Source organism: Trachypithecus francoisi, unplaced genomic scaffold (genome assembly GCF_009764315.1).
Source record: "Trachypithecus francoisi isolate TF-2019V2 unplaced genomic scaffold, Tfra_2.0 Lachesis_group3, whole genome shotgun sequence".
Lineage (NCBI taxonomy): Eukaryota > Metazoa > Chordata > Mammalia > Primates > Cercopithecidae > Trachypithecus > Trachypithecus francoisi.
In genome coordinates, this window is record NW_022681468.1 from 5,730,173 (window position 1) to 5,747,547 (window position 17,375).

Consider the following 17,375-nt stretch of genomic DNA (forward strand, 5'->3'; position numbering starts at 1 on the left):
TTCCGAGTGTAACCAGGAAAAGCAGAGCTCACCCAGCAATGTACACACTGAGCCCATCACGGTTGTCCTCTTCGAAGCCTGGCTCAGGCCACTGCACCTTCACAGGCTCTGGGCAGGACGACCTTCCGAGACAAGAGGGACAAGTCACACAACCTGCCCAATCATATGACTTATTAACAAGGCAGGGGGGCCTGCCCACATTCACTGAGAGGGTATTAACAAGGCAGGGGGACCTGCCCACATTCACTGAGAGGGTATTAACAAGGTAGGGGGACCTGCCACATTCACTGAGAGGGTACTTTGGGAATGGCAAGTTGGGTGAGAGCCGGCTCCTGCCTCCAGATACTGGGAAGTCAATGTGAAATGGACAACTACGGAACTGCACACGGGCAGTGATGAATGGGGCACTTGAACAGGTCTGGAGAAGGGCTGGGGGTTTCGAGGAGATCTTGAGACTGACAGACATGATGGAGGTGTGAACTGAGGAATTACAAGTAAGGCTGGAGCAAGAGAGGAAAAGGAAAGGACACGGGACCAATGGGATGGCGTGGCTTGGTGCAGCCTGGAGCCCACCGGGGGTTTAAGTGGTGCCGGTTATGCATGCATGTCACCCACAGGATACAGCCAGAGATGAGGCAAGCAAGCAGAGAGCATCCAATGGAGCCAGACAGGGAGGATGAGGCCTGACCAGGCAGGGGCAACTGGAAGGAAGTGAGGAGGAGAGACATTCAGGGTGTCGCACTGATGGGACTTGGTGATGGATTGCTCCTGGAGGGTGCAGGGGAGGAACAAGATGCAGCAGACCTTGGTTTCAGGATTTCTGAGGCCATTCACCGAGATAAAGGAACTTGGGGGAAGTGGGGTATAAAGGTTTGGCCAAGTAGAGCAATGCATTGAGGTTTAGACCAGTCAAGTTACTGCTATTGTTATTATTACTATCATTGTCCTCAAACTCAGATATACACAGAATTGGACTGGTTATAGTCTTTATTCTGACACCAGTCAACATGAGTCCATAAGTGGCTCTATTTTAGTATCTTCATTTAACTTTTTAAGGGTTCAGTACCCATGGATAAGCCCAGCCTCCAACCCAGAATGAGAACAGTAACTATAACTTACATCCACCTGGGTCTTCTCGCTGTGCTGGGTCAGTCCCATACAGCCAGGTGGGTCTGGGGCTTCCCGCTGGCTCTTCCATCTGAGGCTCTGATAGCCACTGGCTATGACCTGATCCTGGATTCAGGAGCTGTGCTTTGCATATTCACTGCCTTGCTCATATCAGTAGAGTTCCTTCCATACCAATCTTGGCCCAGGGACTGACTCAGCCAGGCTCTCCTTGCTGGGAAAGAAATGGGCTGGTATTAAGAGCAGATGAGTACCCAATGGGGGCTGTCCCTGAGGTCTTGGACGCAGGAATTTGGAGGCAAGTGAGTGGGTACCAAAGGCAAGGCTCTAAGGTTGGGGGCAAGGCAGCTGAGAGTGGCTCCTGCACCCACGCCAAGGAAAGAAGACGGCATTCTGTTGGCTGGGCCAGGAGCGAGGCTCTCAGCTCTGCAGCCCATATGTTCTGTGGATATGGAAACATGCTGTTTGGGGTGACTGTCAGGAGCAGGAAAGGAGCTTTCCAGATGCTTTGCTGTGGGGCTTTATGAAAAATCACCAAATCGGTCAACTCGGCCAGGAAAGTTTGGTGAGCTCTTTCATCCTGCTGAGCAAACCGTGAACATGTGCTGCAGTGCTCTCGGGACGGAGGCCTTCTCGTGAAAGAGGCCCTGACCCAGGCGCACAGATGGGAGACAAGGCAACCAGCCTCTGCAGACAGAGCCGCTGCCAGCTTCTGCTTCAATCCCCTACCTGTGTGTCCCCGAGTGCAGTGAGCAGTACTGGAGGCAGGTGTGGGGACGTGAGATGCACCCCAGACTTGGCGCAGGCCTAGGCTGTCTGCATTCATCTGAGCCTCAGTTTCCTTCTCTGTAAGGAAGGCCAGTGACACCCCCCTGCAGCACTGGCAGGCTTCAGCAAGGTGGCCAGTGTGGCAGCACAGACTCCACCCATGTCAGGGAAGCAGGGAGGGAGGGACAGCTCCCTGGGGGTCCTGCAGGGTTGGGCTGGGGAACTAGAAGGACCTCTGTCTCCCTTGTTTCCAGCTCACAAAGTTCGTTGTTTTTTTTTTTTTTCTTCTTTTTTTAGAGATAGGACTTTGCTCTATCACCCAGGCTGGAGTACAGTGGCACAAAGCCATACTAGAAGTCAGGGTAGAGGGGCATCCCGAGGGCCTCCTGAGTAGCTGAGACCACAGGCGTGCACCAACACACCCAGCTCATCTTTTTATTTTTTTGTAGAGACGGGGTCTTGCTATGTTACCCAGGTTGGTCTCTTGGCCTCAAGCTATCCTCCCATATGGGTCTCCCAAAGCACTGGGATTACAGGCATGAGCCACCACACCTGGCCCTCACAAATCTCATTTCTTAAGACTCAATTCCACTCCAGAAAACCAACTAGCAAGGCTTGATTTCCTGCTTACCCCAGCCTTTGTCACACACCCCACTCTGTGTCTTCTTCCTCACAATACAAATCCAAACCCAGGCCACACAGCCACAGTCTCCGAGAAAGGATGGCAAGGAGGAAGCCTGGGAGGAGAAGCCAGGTGACCGTTATTGCAGCAGCGTAGGACCACAGGGCCCCGGGTGGCCCTTGGCACCCAACTCCATGGCTTTAGAGGGGTTGCTGCTACCTTTGGGACCCCTCCCCTCCAATATGGCTTCTCCAACTCTGATGAGCACCCACCAGCTGAGTAAACAGCTGGGCCAAGGAACGTGGCCCACAGTTCACTGGGATATTAAATCTCTGGATTTGTGGCCTGCAGAGCAGTGGGGTTTTGCAGGGAGCAGCACGGTTTTGCAGGGAGCAGCACCTTTGGGGGTGATGCAAAGGGAATGTATAGCACAGCTGCGTGCAAATGAGGGGGCCAGGGACCAGGGTCGCAGAGGAGGACAGGGGAACCCCGGGACACAGGGAGTCAGTTAAGCAGCCCTTTAGGAAGTCTGAACTCTGGCTTGGGTTCCCCAGAGAACCCCACAGGAGAGTCCATCAATAAATGAAGCCAGGAGCCCAGCAGCAATGGGGTGGGGGTGGGGTCGGGCAGCTGAAGGAAGGGAGGCCACAGGAGGGACACATGTGCCCAGGATGGCCTTTGTCCCCTCTGGGTGGCTGCCAGCAGCCCCGGCTGGCAGGGGGCTGGTCGGGGTCACCAGCTGCTGCTGATACCAGAAACATCTGTCAGGGATGGGGTTCAGACCCTGCTGCAGGAGCAGGGCTGTCTTATTTTTTTTTTATCCCCCGAGGCAGAGTCTCACTCTTGTTGCCTGGGCTAGAGTGCAATGGCGTGATCTCAGCTCACTGCAACCTCCAGCTCCTGGGTTCAAACGATTCTCCTGCCTCAGCCTCCTGAGTAGCTGGGATTACAGGCGCCTGCCACCACGCCCAGCTAATTTTTTGTATTTTTAGTAGAGATGAGGTTTCACGATGTTGGTCAGGCTGGTCTCGAACTCCTGACTTCGTCATCCACCTGCCTCAGCCTCCCAAACTGCTGGGATCACAGGCATGAGCCACCCCGCCTGGCCCAGGGCTTTTGTTTTGTCATATTGAAAAAACACGTGCTGGTAGGAGAAGCCTCAGATCCAAGGACAAAGAAAATATCACCAAATAGCCCCAAAATTACAATGAGGATCAGGAGCCTGGAAGGACGGGGTAGAGGTGTGTGGGGATCAGAATGGAAACATCTTTCCTCTCTCCAGCGGACAACGGGTGAGGGCAAGGGATTGGCGCCCTCCTCCCTCTTCCCATTTCACAGATGGGAAACAAGCTGAGTTGGACTGTCACCGGCTCCGTCTAAAGGCTCCAGTGAAGGCAGGGAGGAAATGTCTCTCTTCCAGAAGGTCATCAGAGGACACTGAGGTCCCCTTCAGGCTGGAGAAGCAGGTGGAGAGAACATGTGAATGCCACAAGGCCAGCGTAGCTCACCCCACATGGAGGAGAGTGACTCCTTCCACGTGCGGGGGCTGCGGGGCCTTTGGGGTTTCATGAAATGGCTTCCTGTAGGCAGAGGCAGATGCTCACCTCTGACCGGGAGTGAACCCCTGAGTTCTCCCAGCGCGGTCTCCGGCTGAAGGACCATGTACGTGCTCCATGGGGGCAGGGCCGCACACATGTGCTCGTCATCAGTGCATAGCCATGGCACACACCAAGAGTTTTACAGAATAAACAAATGCAATGCACTTCCCTTTTACAGCTGAGGGGCACGAAACTTAGATGGTTCCGGGAACTTAACCAAGAACAGAGACCAGTATCTTCCTGGCAGAGAAAAGACAAAAGAAATCAAAAGAAAATAAGACATCTCGAATCCTCCTGTCCCAGGGGTCAGTCCAGGTCTAGTGTCCACCCACTGAGGACAGCAGGGGCATAGGGACAGCCAGTTGTGAGGACACCAGCACTGAGAACCTGGCATCCGGGCACCCTAACCCTTTGTTTTCTGCCATCCCCCCAGCCCACTGCATCTGTGATCCTCGGTCACTGCTCTGCGTGGCAAGCGCCCGGACGCCGGCAGAGAGCACTGAACATTCAGTCAGAGCTGCCTGGGCCCTGATCATGGATGGGATGGGCCCCGGGTCTCAGTTTCCTTGTTTGCACAATGAGGAACTGGCATCACCCACCCGGGACATTCCCCGGATGAAAGGGGAACGGCCGCCTCTGCCTGGCACACAATAGGCATGATATAATTTTCCTTTCATTCTCCCCAGTGTCAGGGTCCGCCCAGTGCCTGCTCCCTGGGAGAAAGGTCAGCCCCCAGTCACTCCACCCTCTGAGCAGGACTGCACGATCGCTGGCCCTGGCCCTGAGTTCCCTCTCTTCCCAACCTGGGCCAAAGCTCCCATCCCACCTAGTGCCTGCACACTTGTCCCGTCCATTTCAGGATCAAATCAATCTCCCTTCTGGCTTTGGGAGGGTTGGAGCCTTCGGCCAAAGGCTCGGAAGAAGAGCTCAAGAGGATGGCCAAGCTCACTCAAGTTTCGTCAGAGAAGCAAAACCAGACCTCAGAATTCTGTCTCACAAACCATCAGCCTAGGTTTATTTTCAATCTTCCCTTCTCTTCTTTGAGAGGAGGCCCCCGCGACCCCCACAAGCCAGACTCAGCTCTGGCCAGTGGCCACAGGGTTTCAAATTTCGAAAGGGGCCTTTTGCAAAACATTCAGTTTCAAGCCCTAGTTCGATTGCCCACATCCTGTCCAAGCTTCCTAGGGGAGTGAGATTTATTTAAGAAAGGAATAAAATCCCCATGTCCATGCCATTGAGTGAAAACATGCTCCGTCCCAGGCAATTTCAAGGATTAAGGTCACATAGCTCTTAATGAGTCACAGGTGGAAGGCAAAGTGGAGTTGGCTGGAGAAGGAGGTGATATTCCGCCATGCCAGGGAACCCAGTTCTCCGCCAGGGATATAATTTGTGCCCCAGTATGACAGTACAACTACCCTTTTGTGCATCCACTCATTTCTTCATTCAACTAACGTTCTGAATGATCAGCCCCTCTGCACTGGGTTCTGTACTGGACAGTGGGGGAGTCTGAGATGACCAGGACAGAGCACCTATACTCAGGGAGCTGAAGGTCTGGTTGTGAAAGCAGACACCTAAACAAATCATGACCAAGCAACAAATGTTATGAATGAAGGTCAAGTTCATGACCATGTAACAGTTCAAGTGTGGGGCAACATAGCCCTCCGCAGGGAGGAAAGCAAGAGCAGTCTTGCATCTACGGAGCAGTGGGAGGGTGGCCACAGAGAGGGGTTCAGGGGCAAAGGCATAAAGACGCACACACCCGGAGACCTGGGCAGGCTCTGGCAGGCAGCACACAAGGGCAGGGGGCAGGTAGTGGGAAGCATGGCAGGAGGCCAAGGAACTGGGGCTCCATCCTGGGGTCTATGGGAGTCATGAGCAGGCTTTCAGGAGCAGGGACTCTGGGGCATGCATTCTAGAAAGACTGCTCTAACTCCACCTCCCAGGAAGAGAACAGAGTGGAGGTGGGAGCAGAAAGACCAGCCCAAGGTGAGGGAAGCCTGGGTGGCATGGTGGTGCAGATGAGAAGAGGGACCTGCGGGCTCACTGGGGGTTCTACAGAGGAGGGATGGGTGCCTGGGTGGAGACTGAACAACAAAGGCAGAAGGAGGAGGCAGCAGGGATGATGCTTGGAACAGCGCATGTCCAGTGGCCCAGCTGCCTGCAGGATATCACTGTTTCTCAGGCAACCACTTTAAGAAACTCAGAACTGCAGTGGAGGAAAAAGAAAAGGTCAACTCATATTCCAGTCTACCTTTAGTTTGTCATTTAGCAAAATATCTGAGAGAAATACTTGGAAGTTGACAGGGAAGACTAAACCCTGACACTCGGCAGAGACTTTAACAGGTGAGGTGCTTGAGCAAAGGGCAGGGTTCGACGGCTCACAATTGCCCAGGTCATTATCAAGCAGAATTCAAGCTTAACAGCCAAGCGTAAACCCCCAGGTCCAGTCATTCCTCTTTCCTCCTAGATGTCCAAACACCCCACGGACCTGAGCCCAGGGAGCCAAAGCCACTGGCCATCTCTGACCATGGCTAGAGTCCTGTCCTTCTCTCAGGCTCTCCTCAAAGCCAAGGAGAGAAGCAAGGGGAACATCAGGACCAACCCAGGTGGCCGAGCAAATGACGGTCCCCAGAGCCATGGCTTCATAGCACTTATCACGAGTGTAATTAAATTCTTTTGCGGGAAACATTTGCTTAAAATCTCTCACCCAAGACTTGGAGCTCTATAAGGGCAGAGGTGGTATCTGTCTTACTTCTTGTAAGATAGATTACTTACTTCTACCACCCAGCCTGTGGCACACAGAAAGAGCCCAATACCTTTTGTATAAATGAATGACTGGATGAACACCTGATTCACCTAACATTTCCTGATGTCTAGACCTTCTGTGGATTATAATGACATAAAAAGAACACCTGCCTCAAGAAGCTCATAGCCCTTTGGGATAAATTGGCAGCTCACAGCAGACAATGTGATGTGGGTTCTGGCGTGGGTATGGAGGAGTGAGGAAGGGCAGATGTGAACAGAAGACTGTGGGAAGGAAGCTAGGGGAGAGGGCGGGGGGCTGTGAAGATAGGAGAGGGGGTGACATGTGTGTCAGGCCCAGCACAGGCTGAGTAACCAGTGGGAGGGATGGGAAAACTAAATTAATTGCAAGTTGCTGAATGTTGAAAGGTTGTTTTGCCTCATTACTCAAGGAATTCAGTGGACAAGGGGGCAGTGACAACCTAACTCCTCTCTCCTAGACCAGCTTTCAGGCACCAGGCGAATCTCAGAGTCTAGCCCGAAGCCTTCCGTGCTGACGCTGCCACCCAACCCCAGCATTCAGATGTCACCCTGCCACCAACACAACCTAAGCTCCTCTTATAAGGGGCTGAAGCTTGCCCAGATGGAAAACAGCTGACCTAGAAGAGTCAGAATAGGAGTTCCCAATGCCCCGAATTAAGAAGGGGGAGTCTACCTGATGTGCTCTGAAGTAGGAAGTCCAAATCAAGTCCTCACGAAGGAGAGGGCAGTATTCACACCAGATGACCAAGAACCGATCGCCAAGTTCAAAGGAAGGACGTGAGAACAGCAGTGAGAGATGAAATCCAGGGTCAGGAGCCAGCCAAGATAAGAGAAGACAAGAAATGGTCAGTGTGAGGCATACAGTGGGCCCTGAATACCTATGTGTTGAATGAAGGAAGGGAGGGAAGGGTAGAGAGATGAAGGGTGGGTCTCGTGTATGTGTCCTACATAGAGCGTGGATATTGCCAACTCATTTTTCTGGTTGACTGTTCCCTGGTAGAAGGGCATGCCACGCCATCTTGAAGGTCTGGACTGACCCAGAATACCATCCAGACTGGTATTCTTCCTAGAACTCAGTTGAACTCTCCAATCTTCTGGAAGAGGGGAATTTGAGTATCACATCCATCTGAGAGCTTTTAAATTAATGCATTTGAAATCATCAAAAATAGCTACGTTGGGTGGAGATGAAGAAAATTGGCATGTAACATTTCTGAAACATCTGTTTCCTCCCAGGTACCACGCTATGTATGTAACATGTATTAAATAATCTCCTGTAAAGCAGCACATCCACCCAGGCAGGAGACTGTTATTCTCATCTACCAGATAAAGGTCAAGGGGTACTTCAACCCAGTGTCCCACAATTACAGCAAGGAGGAATGTGGTTTGCTTGGAAAGGCATGGAGTGGGCCCACTTGCTGAAGGCATAAAAACAAGACCGGGTTATTTCTGATCTCCTGTCTTGGCAGAGGCAAGGGCAGCTTTCGGGAAGACCTAGGGCTTCCATTCCACCATGCCAAGCCAGCATTGCCCAAGGATGGGCCAACGTCCAGGGCAGTTCGAACTGCCAGTATCCTGTCTCACTGTCTGGCACTGGACACAGGAAGCTGGACTCAAGGCAGACTCTGGACTTGCGTAGGAGGATGCCACAAACCATCTGACACACAGCACACCTCCCCAAAGAAAAGCTCCCAGGCCATTCTCAGACGGCCCATCCTGGTTCCGAAAAAGCACATGTATTTTTAGCTATCGTTCATTCATTCAGCAACAATTTACTGTGCTCTTCCGAGGCTCAGAGCTGGGCAGGCACCAGGGATAGAGAGAATAATTTGACCCAGTTCCTGGCTCCTGCGGCACATCAGTTTAGTGATCACACGTAAACAAACGCCCACGATAGTGTAGGGTGGGTGCTCTGATTATTTATGTTGTGGTGTGAAGCTGGGGCATGACTATTCTCTGTGGAACAGTCAGGGAAAGAGTCCCAGTGTGAGTTCATTCACTCACTGCCTTACGCTTCAATAAGTGACTAATTCACTAATTTATTGACTCATTCACTTATTCACTTACTCATTCCCAGAGCTAATTTATTCCTTGATTACATACTCATTCACTGACTCATATGCTCACTCACTAATTCACTGTTCTATTCATTAGCTGTAATATATCCATCATTTATCCATCCCTTTGTCTATCTATTCACTCATAATTTGTTTCATTCACTGACTTATCTACCCAGTTAATTTATTCAATTGTTTCCTCTTTCTTTGATTTATTCATTTGTAAACTCACTCATTCATAGATTAATTCATTCATTTGGTTCTTCATTGAGTCATTAACTCATTGATTGATTCATACATTGACTCATCTATTCATTTATTTCCTTATTACTAATTGACTTTCATTTATCCGTTAATTCATAAATTCATTCAGGAATTCATGGACCTATTGACTCACTCATCCATTTACATGTTCCTTTTTCATTTCTTGACTCCTTGACCTGTTAGTCTTCCATTCATTTGCTCATTGACTTAGTCTTTCATCATCCACTCATTCACTTTGTGACATTTCTACTTACACATGAACTCACCCACTCATTAACTCACCATGCATTTATCCACTTATCGCTGACTCAGTCACTCATGGACCTATCATTGATCCATTCACTCATTCATGTACTCCTTCCCGTTTTTATTACTTCATTTATTCATTCCTGTGCTTACTCGAAGACTCATTTGTTCATGTACTGCTTCACTCCTCCATTCTTTTATTCACCATGTATTCACCTACTCATTCAACAGGTGCTTATTGTGTGTGCTCTCCATGTAAGGCACAAGGGGCAGAGCAGTGAAGGAAAGGAGTGTGGTCCCCAGCTTTGCGGAGCTATAGACTAGTGAGTCTGTCACTGGCTCAGGAGTTATCTCTTCCACAACTCACCTGACACTAAGATTGAGCTGAAGGCATACCTTCTGTGCTTCTGGAAAGCCCATCTACCTGTCCTATCTTATCAAATTGTGGCATTTATAAGTGGGTCTACCTCTAACCTCACAGAGAGCCCATCTACCTTCCCTATTCTATTAAATTGCTGCATTTATAAGTGGGTCTCTATCTAATCTCACAGAGCTACTTAATGAGTGGAACTAAATTCATATATAAATGCCACTCCTGACATAGGGTATGACAAGAATTAGCATCAATACTTGTTGAGATGAAATTAATACCTTAATATTAGTTATTTTAGTACTCTCTCCGATATCACCTGCCAGAAAATTTTAAAATATGGGGTACAGGGGTTTCCTACTACCACCTCCAAATAAATCAATTCACTAGAATTTATAACTGAGATAGTGAAAAAAACTCAATATAAGTAGCATGCAAAAATGTCTAAAATATATCCGTAGTATATGCAGAATGGTACTATGTACTATTAAAATAAAGATATAAAAGATGAAGGTTTCGTTTCATAAAAGTCCATGGTGCAGAACTGAAATACTTATAATCTTTGTTTCAAAACACATTTTAACCACTGGTTCATGATTCGCCCTCTTCTAATTTACTTTTTTATATACTTATTTCCTTAATCATAATAATCAACTCCATGAACCCACCAAAATACAAAAACAAGAACACTGAATGTTTTAACACCTGTTTCTGACCTCATTATACACAGAGAAAACAGACTGACTCTTTTCTATTAAATGGATTTCAGAGAAGCAGAATTGTGTTGATCATAATTCTTGCTTCATGAAATGTTATCATTTGAATATTCTTGTCCATTCTAGTGTTTTTGTTGTTCATTAATTTAGTCAGTTACTCATTTTCAAAAACAAAGTCAACAACAAAGAATCTACTCCCAAGAAAGAGGGGAGAAATTGACTATCATTTAAATCTTTCCAAGACCTCCTCAAACAGTGGTAAAACAGTTAACCCAAGTTAAACAAATCCTTGTTTCATGATATAATCTCCCAACTGGTCATGAGTGGCCATTGTAGTTTTACTAGCATAAACGCTTTGTACTTGTTTAACTATTTATTATTTTTAATAAAATAATAAAACTCAAGAGAACACAATTAACCCAAGAACAAGATCTTTGACTAAGGCTCGAATCTGCCTATAATCTCCTTAATCTAAGAGGTAGCAAACCAAACCTCTTTTTAAATGGATCTCGTTTTGCAAAATGACACTTGGCAGGATTCATTCTTATCATTGGTTCAGGCATGGTCTTCTTGGATTTTATGATTGCATAAAGTCATTTCTTCTTTTTAAATAATAAATAATCATCATCTCTAACAAAAGGCTAAACCAAGAATAAAAACTTAATCTGACTCGCCCTGTTCTACACTCTCCTTGGCCACACAGGTAACAGTCAAGATCTTCATCCTTTAAATAATTATTAAAACAGCCAAGTTACCTCTGTTCTGTGGGCTTACAAAGCAGATGTAGAAAATAATGAAATACCCTTATCATTGGTTCATACTTGGCACCCATTTATTTAGCTATACACATATTTGTTTAATTTTCACTTTTTTTTTGTCTTAATGAATCAAACATCTGGGAATCCACAGCAAACTAGGAACAGAACATTGACTATTAAATACTTCTATCTAGATGCTTCTTACCCAAAGTGGTGACAAATTTAATGTTTTTTTTTCTTGATGGACCAAGGTATTTCAGAACTGAATTAATTATATTCCTCATGAATATACTTGTGTGTTGATCCAAACAAGTGGATCTGCTAATTGTATAAAATCAGTATCTGTGAACCCTCTCAAGCTCCGGAACTAGATTCTCAAACTTGCCTGACATTATTCCCACAAAGGTTTACATATTAGTTCTTCTTTTTGCAGTGGACCTCAGTTGTTCAAAAATGATTGATCATAATTTTTATTCAGATGCATTCCATTCACATCATTGGTCCAGACATGGCCCCTCTACATTTAATTTGAAACATTTTTAGATATCAAATGAACAAGCTTGAACCACCATCCTACTCAACAACTAGAATACTGACTCCATAAATGAGTAACAGCCTTTATCAAGAGAAGCGTCTTTAAATAATCAGTGAGACAAACATACAGTGTGACATTTAACTATTGAAAATGAATGGAAAAGCTAAGGTTTTTTTTCTTATACTTCACTTGTGCTAAATTGGATTAATTTCGGTCCATAACACATTCTCATCATAGGCCTATGCATGACCTTTTAAAATTTAATTATCTTTTTAAATGACAGTAGAAATCATGAACTAACAACCCAACCCCAAGAACTTTATTACTTACATTGCATGACATTCTCCTTACTCCAAGGGATAAGGTAAAGTTCCTCATCATGGAAGAATAATTTAATCAGCTCTGGTCTATCCATCCTGTAGATGATATTACCAAATGAAAGAGGATATTACCAAAAGAAAAGACCTAGATTTAGGTTTCAATTTAGTGAACATGAAGTAACCATCGTAGAAATTGATCACAAACAATGATTTATGCCACATTCTTATCTCTGGTTTGTGAATGGAGCGCCATCTTATTAATTAACATATTATCCATTTTAACAATATCAGGAATACCCTTATATGAACCACCCAACATAAAAACGATGAGAGTTACATACATCTGACTCCATATTCCATACTCACAGAGCTAAAAATGTAAAGCTCCTCTTTTAAAAAGGACTTCTGTTGTGTAAAACAGTAGTCATCGTGAAACTTGATTTATAATACAATCTTACCATTGGTCCTTATGTAGCCTTCACTGATTATATTATGTGTTATTATTATCATACACTAAATACCCTAAATGGACCATCCAACAATGACAAGAACTTGGATCATTACTCACACTGACCCATGAAGGTCTTCATCATTACAGAATCATTGTAATGATCAGTGTGTTCATTCTATGGAATTGAAAGCAGATGGTGAAAAAAAGGAAAAATAAATATGTATTACTTTATACCTTTAAAAATTTATACACAAAATACGCAGGAATATCCCTTACAAAAAGGGAGTGAAAATATCAAAAACTGATCCATGTTTCCCTCCTTGATTTGCTTAGCTATTTGTGATTAGGTATTGGTAAATTTGTGAAATTATTTATTTGCTTCTCTTAACAAAACAAACTTGAACTCACCATTCTCCCAGAGCAAGAACGTTGACTATTACTATTCTTTGTGTATACGATCCTCACCAAAAGAAGGAACATTCCTGATTTACTAATTTATTCATAAAATTCAGTGTTTCAGGATATTAAAAATATATAATTCCACAGATGTTCTGATTGGACTCATTCTAATTTTTGGTGTGTAACACACTCTCATCCCTTTTCTTTTTTAATTCTGTATATAGATGTAGTCATTTATGCATTATTTTATAATACAATGAATACCTCTGAGTAAACACCCCACCCAAGGACAAGAACTTTGCACATTATTTGTATGAGCCTATAGTCTTCTTTCCCAGAGACTTACCAGCCAAGGTCTTCACCAACGATAATACATTCTGGAGGGCAGAAAGCAAATGGTAAAAAGAATGAAACATCCTAAATTTTGACTGTGCTCTAATATTCTAATAAATGAAAGGTAAGCAAGTTTAGATCAATTTTTATAATTGGGTCATGCCCTTTTTACAATTGGCCAGAAAGTCCCTCTTTTTTGTCACATTAATTCAATTATTAATTTTGCATTTGAAATAGATGCCTTTGCAATTGCAACAAAAGCAAAATTTGACATGTGGAACCTAATTAAACAAATGAGTTTCTGCACAGCAAAAGAAACTATCATCAGAGTGAACAGACAACCTACAGAATGGGAGAAAAAATTTGCAATCTATCCATCTGACAAAGGTCTAATATCCAGAATCTACAAGGAACTTAAGCAAATTTACAAGAAAAAAACAAACGACCCCATTAAAAAGTGGGCAAAGAACATGAATAGTCACTTCGCAAAAGAAGACATACATGTAGCCAACAAACAAGAGAAAAAGCTCAACATCACTGATCATCAGAGAAATACAAATCAAAACCACAGTGAGATACCACCTCATACCAGTCAGAATGGCAATTATTAAAAAGTCAAGAAAAAACAGACGCCGATGAAGTTGAAGAGAAATAAGAAAGTTTTTACACTGTTTATGGGAATGTAAATTAGTTCAACCATTGTGGAAGACAGTGTGGTGATTCCTTAAAGATTTAGAAGCAGAAGTACCATTTGACCCAGCAATTCCGTTACTGGGTATATACCCAAAGGAATAGAAATCATTCCATTATAAAGATACATGCACATGTATGTTCATTGCAGCACTATTCGCAACAGCAAAGACATGAAATCAACCCAAATGGCCATCAATGATAGACTGGATAAGGAAAATGTGATACATATACACTATGGAATACTATGCAGCCATTAAAGGGATGAGAGCATGTGCTTTGCAGGGACATGGATGAAGCTGGAAGCCATTATCCTCAGCAAACTAATGCAGGAACAGAAAACCAAACACTGCACATTCTCACTTATAAGTGAGAGCTGAACAATGAGAACACATGGACACAAGAGGGGAACAACACACCCTGGCGCCTGTCAGGGGAGGGTGGGGAGAGCATCAGGAAAAATTGCTAATGCATGCCGGGCTTAATACCTAGGTGATGGGTTGATAGGTGCAGCAAACCACCGTGACACACGTTTACCCAAGTAACAAACATCCACATCCTGCACTTAAATAAATTAAATGGATGCCTTTGAATCCAACACCTGAATCAAGAATGAGAGTTCTTTACAAAACATGTCAGCTTCAATGCCTCCACCCATGCACTCAACAACCTAAATCTTTGGACCTCCCATATGCACAATTAGATTCATCTAAATACTTGTTTCAGAGCAATTTCATACCAATGAACAGTGCTTGATACCACTTCATTCATTCATTCACAAACCAATTTGGCCAATTATTCATTCTTTGTAAAGAAACAGAACAATATGTAAACTCTCAGAAACCCAGAACATGTCTGATAATGTGCATCTATGTATAGCCTCTTTATACAAACACTTGTAAGAGCCAAAATATTTGCCTTAAGAAGAACACAATCTCTGGACCCAGTTACATCACAACCATTATTTCCAGACGTGTTTGCTACTGGCCCTTGCTTTATCCTTTTTAGCTAATGATTATTATTAACATGCATTTATTCATTATTAAGATAAAATCAGTATCCTTACACATGATCTAGATTATAGCATGGATCATCGTAGCACATGCATAGTTGATCATGACCAAAGTAATAACAGATGATGTCACTTTGTAATGGAATTTAGTGAGCACAATAGCTCTTGTTGTGGAACAAATTCTTGTCACTGGCCCTCTTTAAAATTAGTTTTTTATTTATATAAACAACATCCCTATTTAGGGATAAGACAAACAACCAGGAAACCAAAGACAACTCAACATAAACATAGACAACTCATATATTTATCTACATGTTTCTCATTGTGAGAGATTAAAAATCTGACACGATTCCCACTTCCTGCAATAGATCAGTACTGTGACATGCTTTATTACACATGTTATATTTGCTCCAGATGTGGCCATGTTTTTATTCACTTATTTCTTTTACTTGAGTTATTCATGCATTAATTTACTTGTAATAATATAATCATTATCCATGAGTTACAAAAGCATAAGAATAGGGTATAGGATAATTGATTTTGGGTTTTTTGTTTTTTGTTTTTTTGAGACAGGGTCTGACTCTGTTGCCCCGGCTGGAGTTCAGTGGTGAAATCTCGGCTCACTGCAACCTCCACCTCTTGGTTTAAGTGATTTTCCTGCCTCAGCCTCCCAGGTAGGTAGGATTACAGGCACTCGCCACCACACCCAACTAATTTTTATATTTTTAGTAGAGATGAGGTTTCACCATGTTGATCTGGCTGGTCTCAAACTCCTAACCTTGTGATCTGCCCACCTCGGCCTCCCAAAATGCTGGGATTACAGGCGTGAGCCACCACACCCAGCCAATAACTGAATATTTTTAACTACTGTCTACAGGATAATTTCCAACTGAGCAATAGGCTAGATTTCTTTTATACTGGAGCTTAAATTTCCTGACTCCTGTTACTCATCATCCTTGACTCATACCCACGAGTCATCATCTCTGGACCAGGCCACAGACCATCAATCTTTTTCTTCATTTAGACTTTGTCTATTTCATTTATTTATTAATTTACTACTTTATAATAAAGAAATAGACATGAATCAGAAAAAAATACAACAAGAGCTGTGATAACCCTGTTGTCTATCTGAAGATCAGTTCCTACAGAAATTAGACCTGTTTCTTGAACTGACCTCATTGTTTCAAACATGCATTACTCAACATAATGTTTTGTATCAACCCCATGTTCATTTTGGGGCCATGGTTAGTCTTTTTTAATTATGTTTTCTACTTATTAATAATGCATTGACCCCTCTTAAATGGCCCAAACTAAGACAAGAACTTTAATGATTACTAACCTTTGTCTGCAGGTTCCTTAAAACAGCCACAGAGCAAGTGCTCATGGCAGAATCAGTGCAGGGAGTGACTGTTCTGAGGATTACCAGGAAGAGCAGAAGACAAAATGTGAGACTTTCTCTCCATTCGTTTTTCCATTCTACCTTCCATTTACTCTGTCAGATGGTATTTATTGATTTATGTTAATATTCGTTTATTTTCCCCTTAATAAAATAAATATTGAACTTACAATGGACCCAGTTGACCTGAGAATTGACCTAAAAAATCACATAGCCATTGATAACTACTAATCAGTGTTATTGCTCTATCAATGGCTCTATGATTGTTAGCCAGAGAGTTAAAACCGATGGCCCATTTATTATCCATTTCAAATTAATTAATAGTATTTCTTTCCTTGCCACATATGTTAACAATTAGGATATGCCTCTCTCTCTCTTCATGTTTAATCATTTAAATCTTTGATTCTTTCATTAATTCATTTATATTAATACAATCATAATCAATGAACTGTAAAATTGGAAGCAAATAGCCCTTGATATCACTAACATCTATCTAAAGGATTTTTTTCAACAGAGGAATAGATTAGATTTCTATTATATTGAACCTCAGAGTTCCAGGCACTTAGTATTCACCATCCATGACTCACACGCCACCAGCTGTCATCACCGGCTCAAGCTTGGACCTCATTTCCTTAATTCGTGTCTATGTGTTTTTATTGATTAATTTATCAGTTCACTAACAATAAAATAATTACCTTAGAGCCACAAAAACTTGAGAGTAAAATCCTTAAATAGCTCTAATATCTGTCTCTGTCAATATTACTCACAGCAATACATCTCTTTCATTAATTAAATTCAATGTTTCATATATATGCATTAATCAACATAATGCTTTATATTAATCCTATTTTTACAAATGGGCCAAAGCTTACCTTCAATGATTATATTTAACACTTCTTAATAATACTACGAATATCTTTTTTAAAAAACACTG

The 17,375-nt window shown here is 43.7% G+C and overlaps 3 non-coding genes across 3 annotated transcripts; all 3 read right to left on the reverse strand.

Annotated features, from left to right (window-relative positions):
- Positions 1–11,737: 11,737 nt before the first annotated feature.
- On the reverse strand, positions 11,738–11,810 carry LOC117071875. The gene has a single exon (XR_004432604.1). It is a non-coding gene; the product is annotated as a small nucleolar RNA SNORD113/SNORD114 family (small nucleolar RNA).
- Positions 11,811–15,962: 4,152 nt separating this feature from the next.
- On the reverse strand, positions 15,963–16,036 carry LOC117071874. The gene has a single exon (XR_004432603.1). It is a non-coding gene; the product is annotated as a small nucleolar RNA SNORD113/SNORD114 family (small nucleolar RNA).
- Positions 16,037–16,980: 944 nt separating this feature from the next.
- Positions 16,981–17,055, reverse strand: LOC117071845. The gene has a single exon (XR_004432583.1). It is a non-coding gene; the product is annotated as a small nucleolar RNA SNORD113/SNORD114 family (small nucleolar RNA).
- Positions 17,056–17,375: the final 320 nt, after the last annotated feature.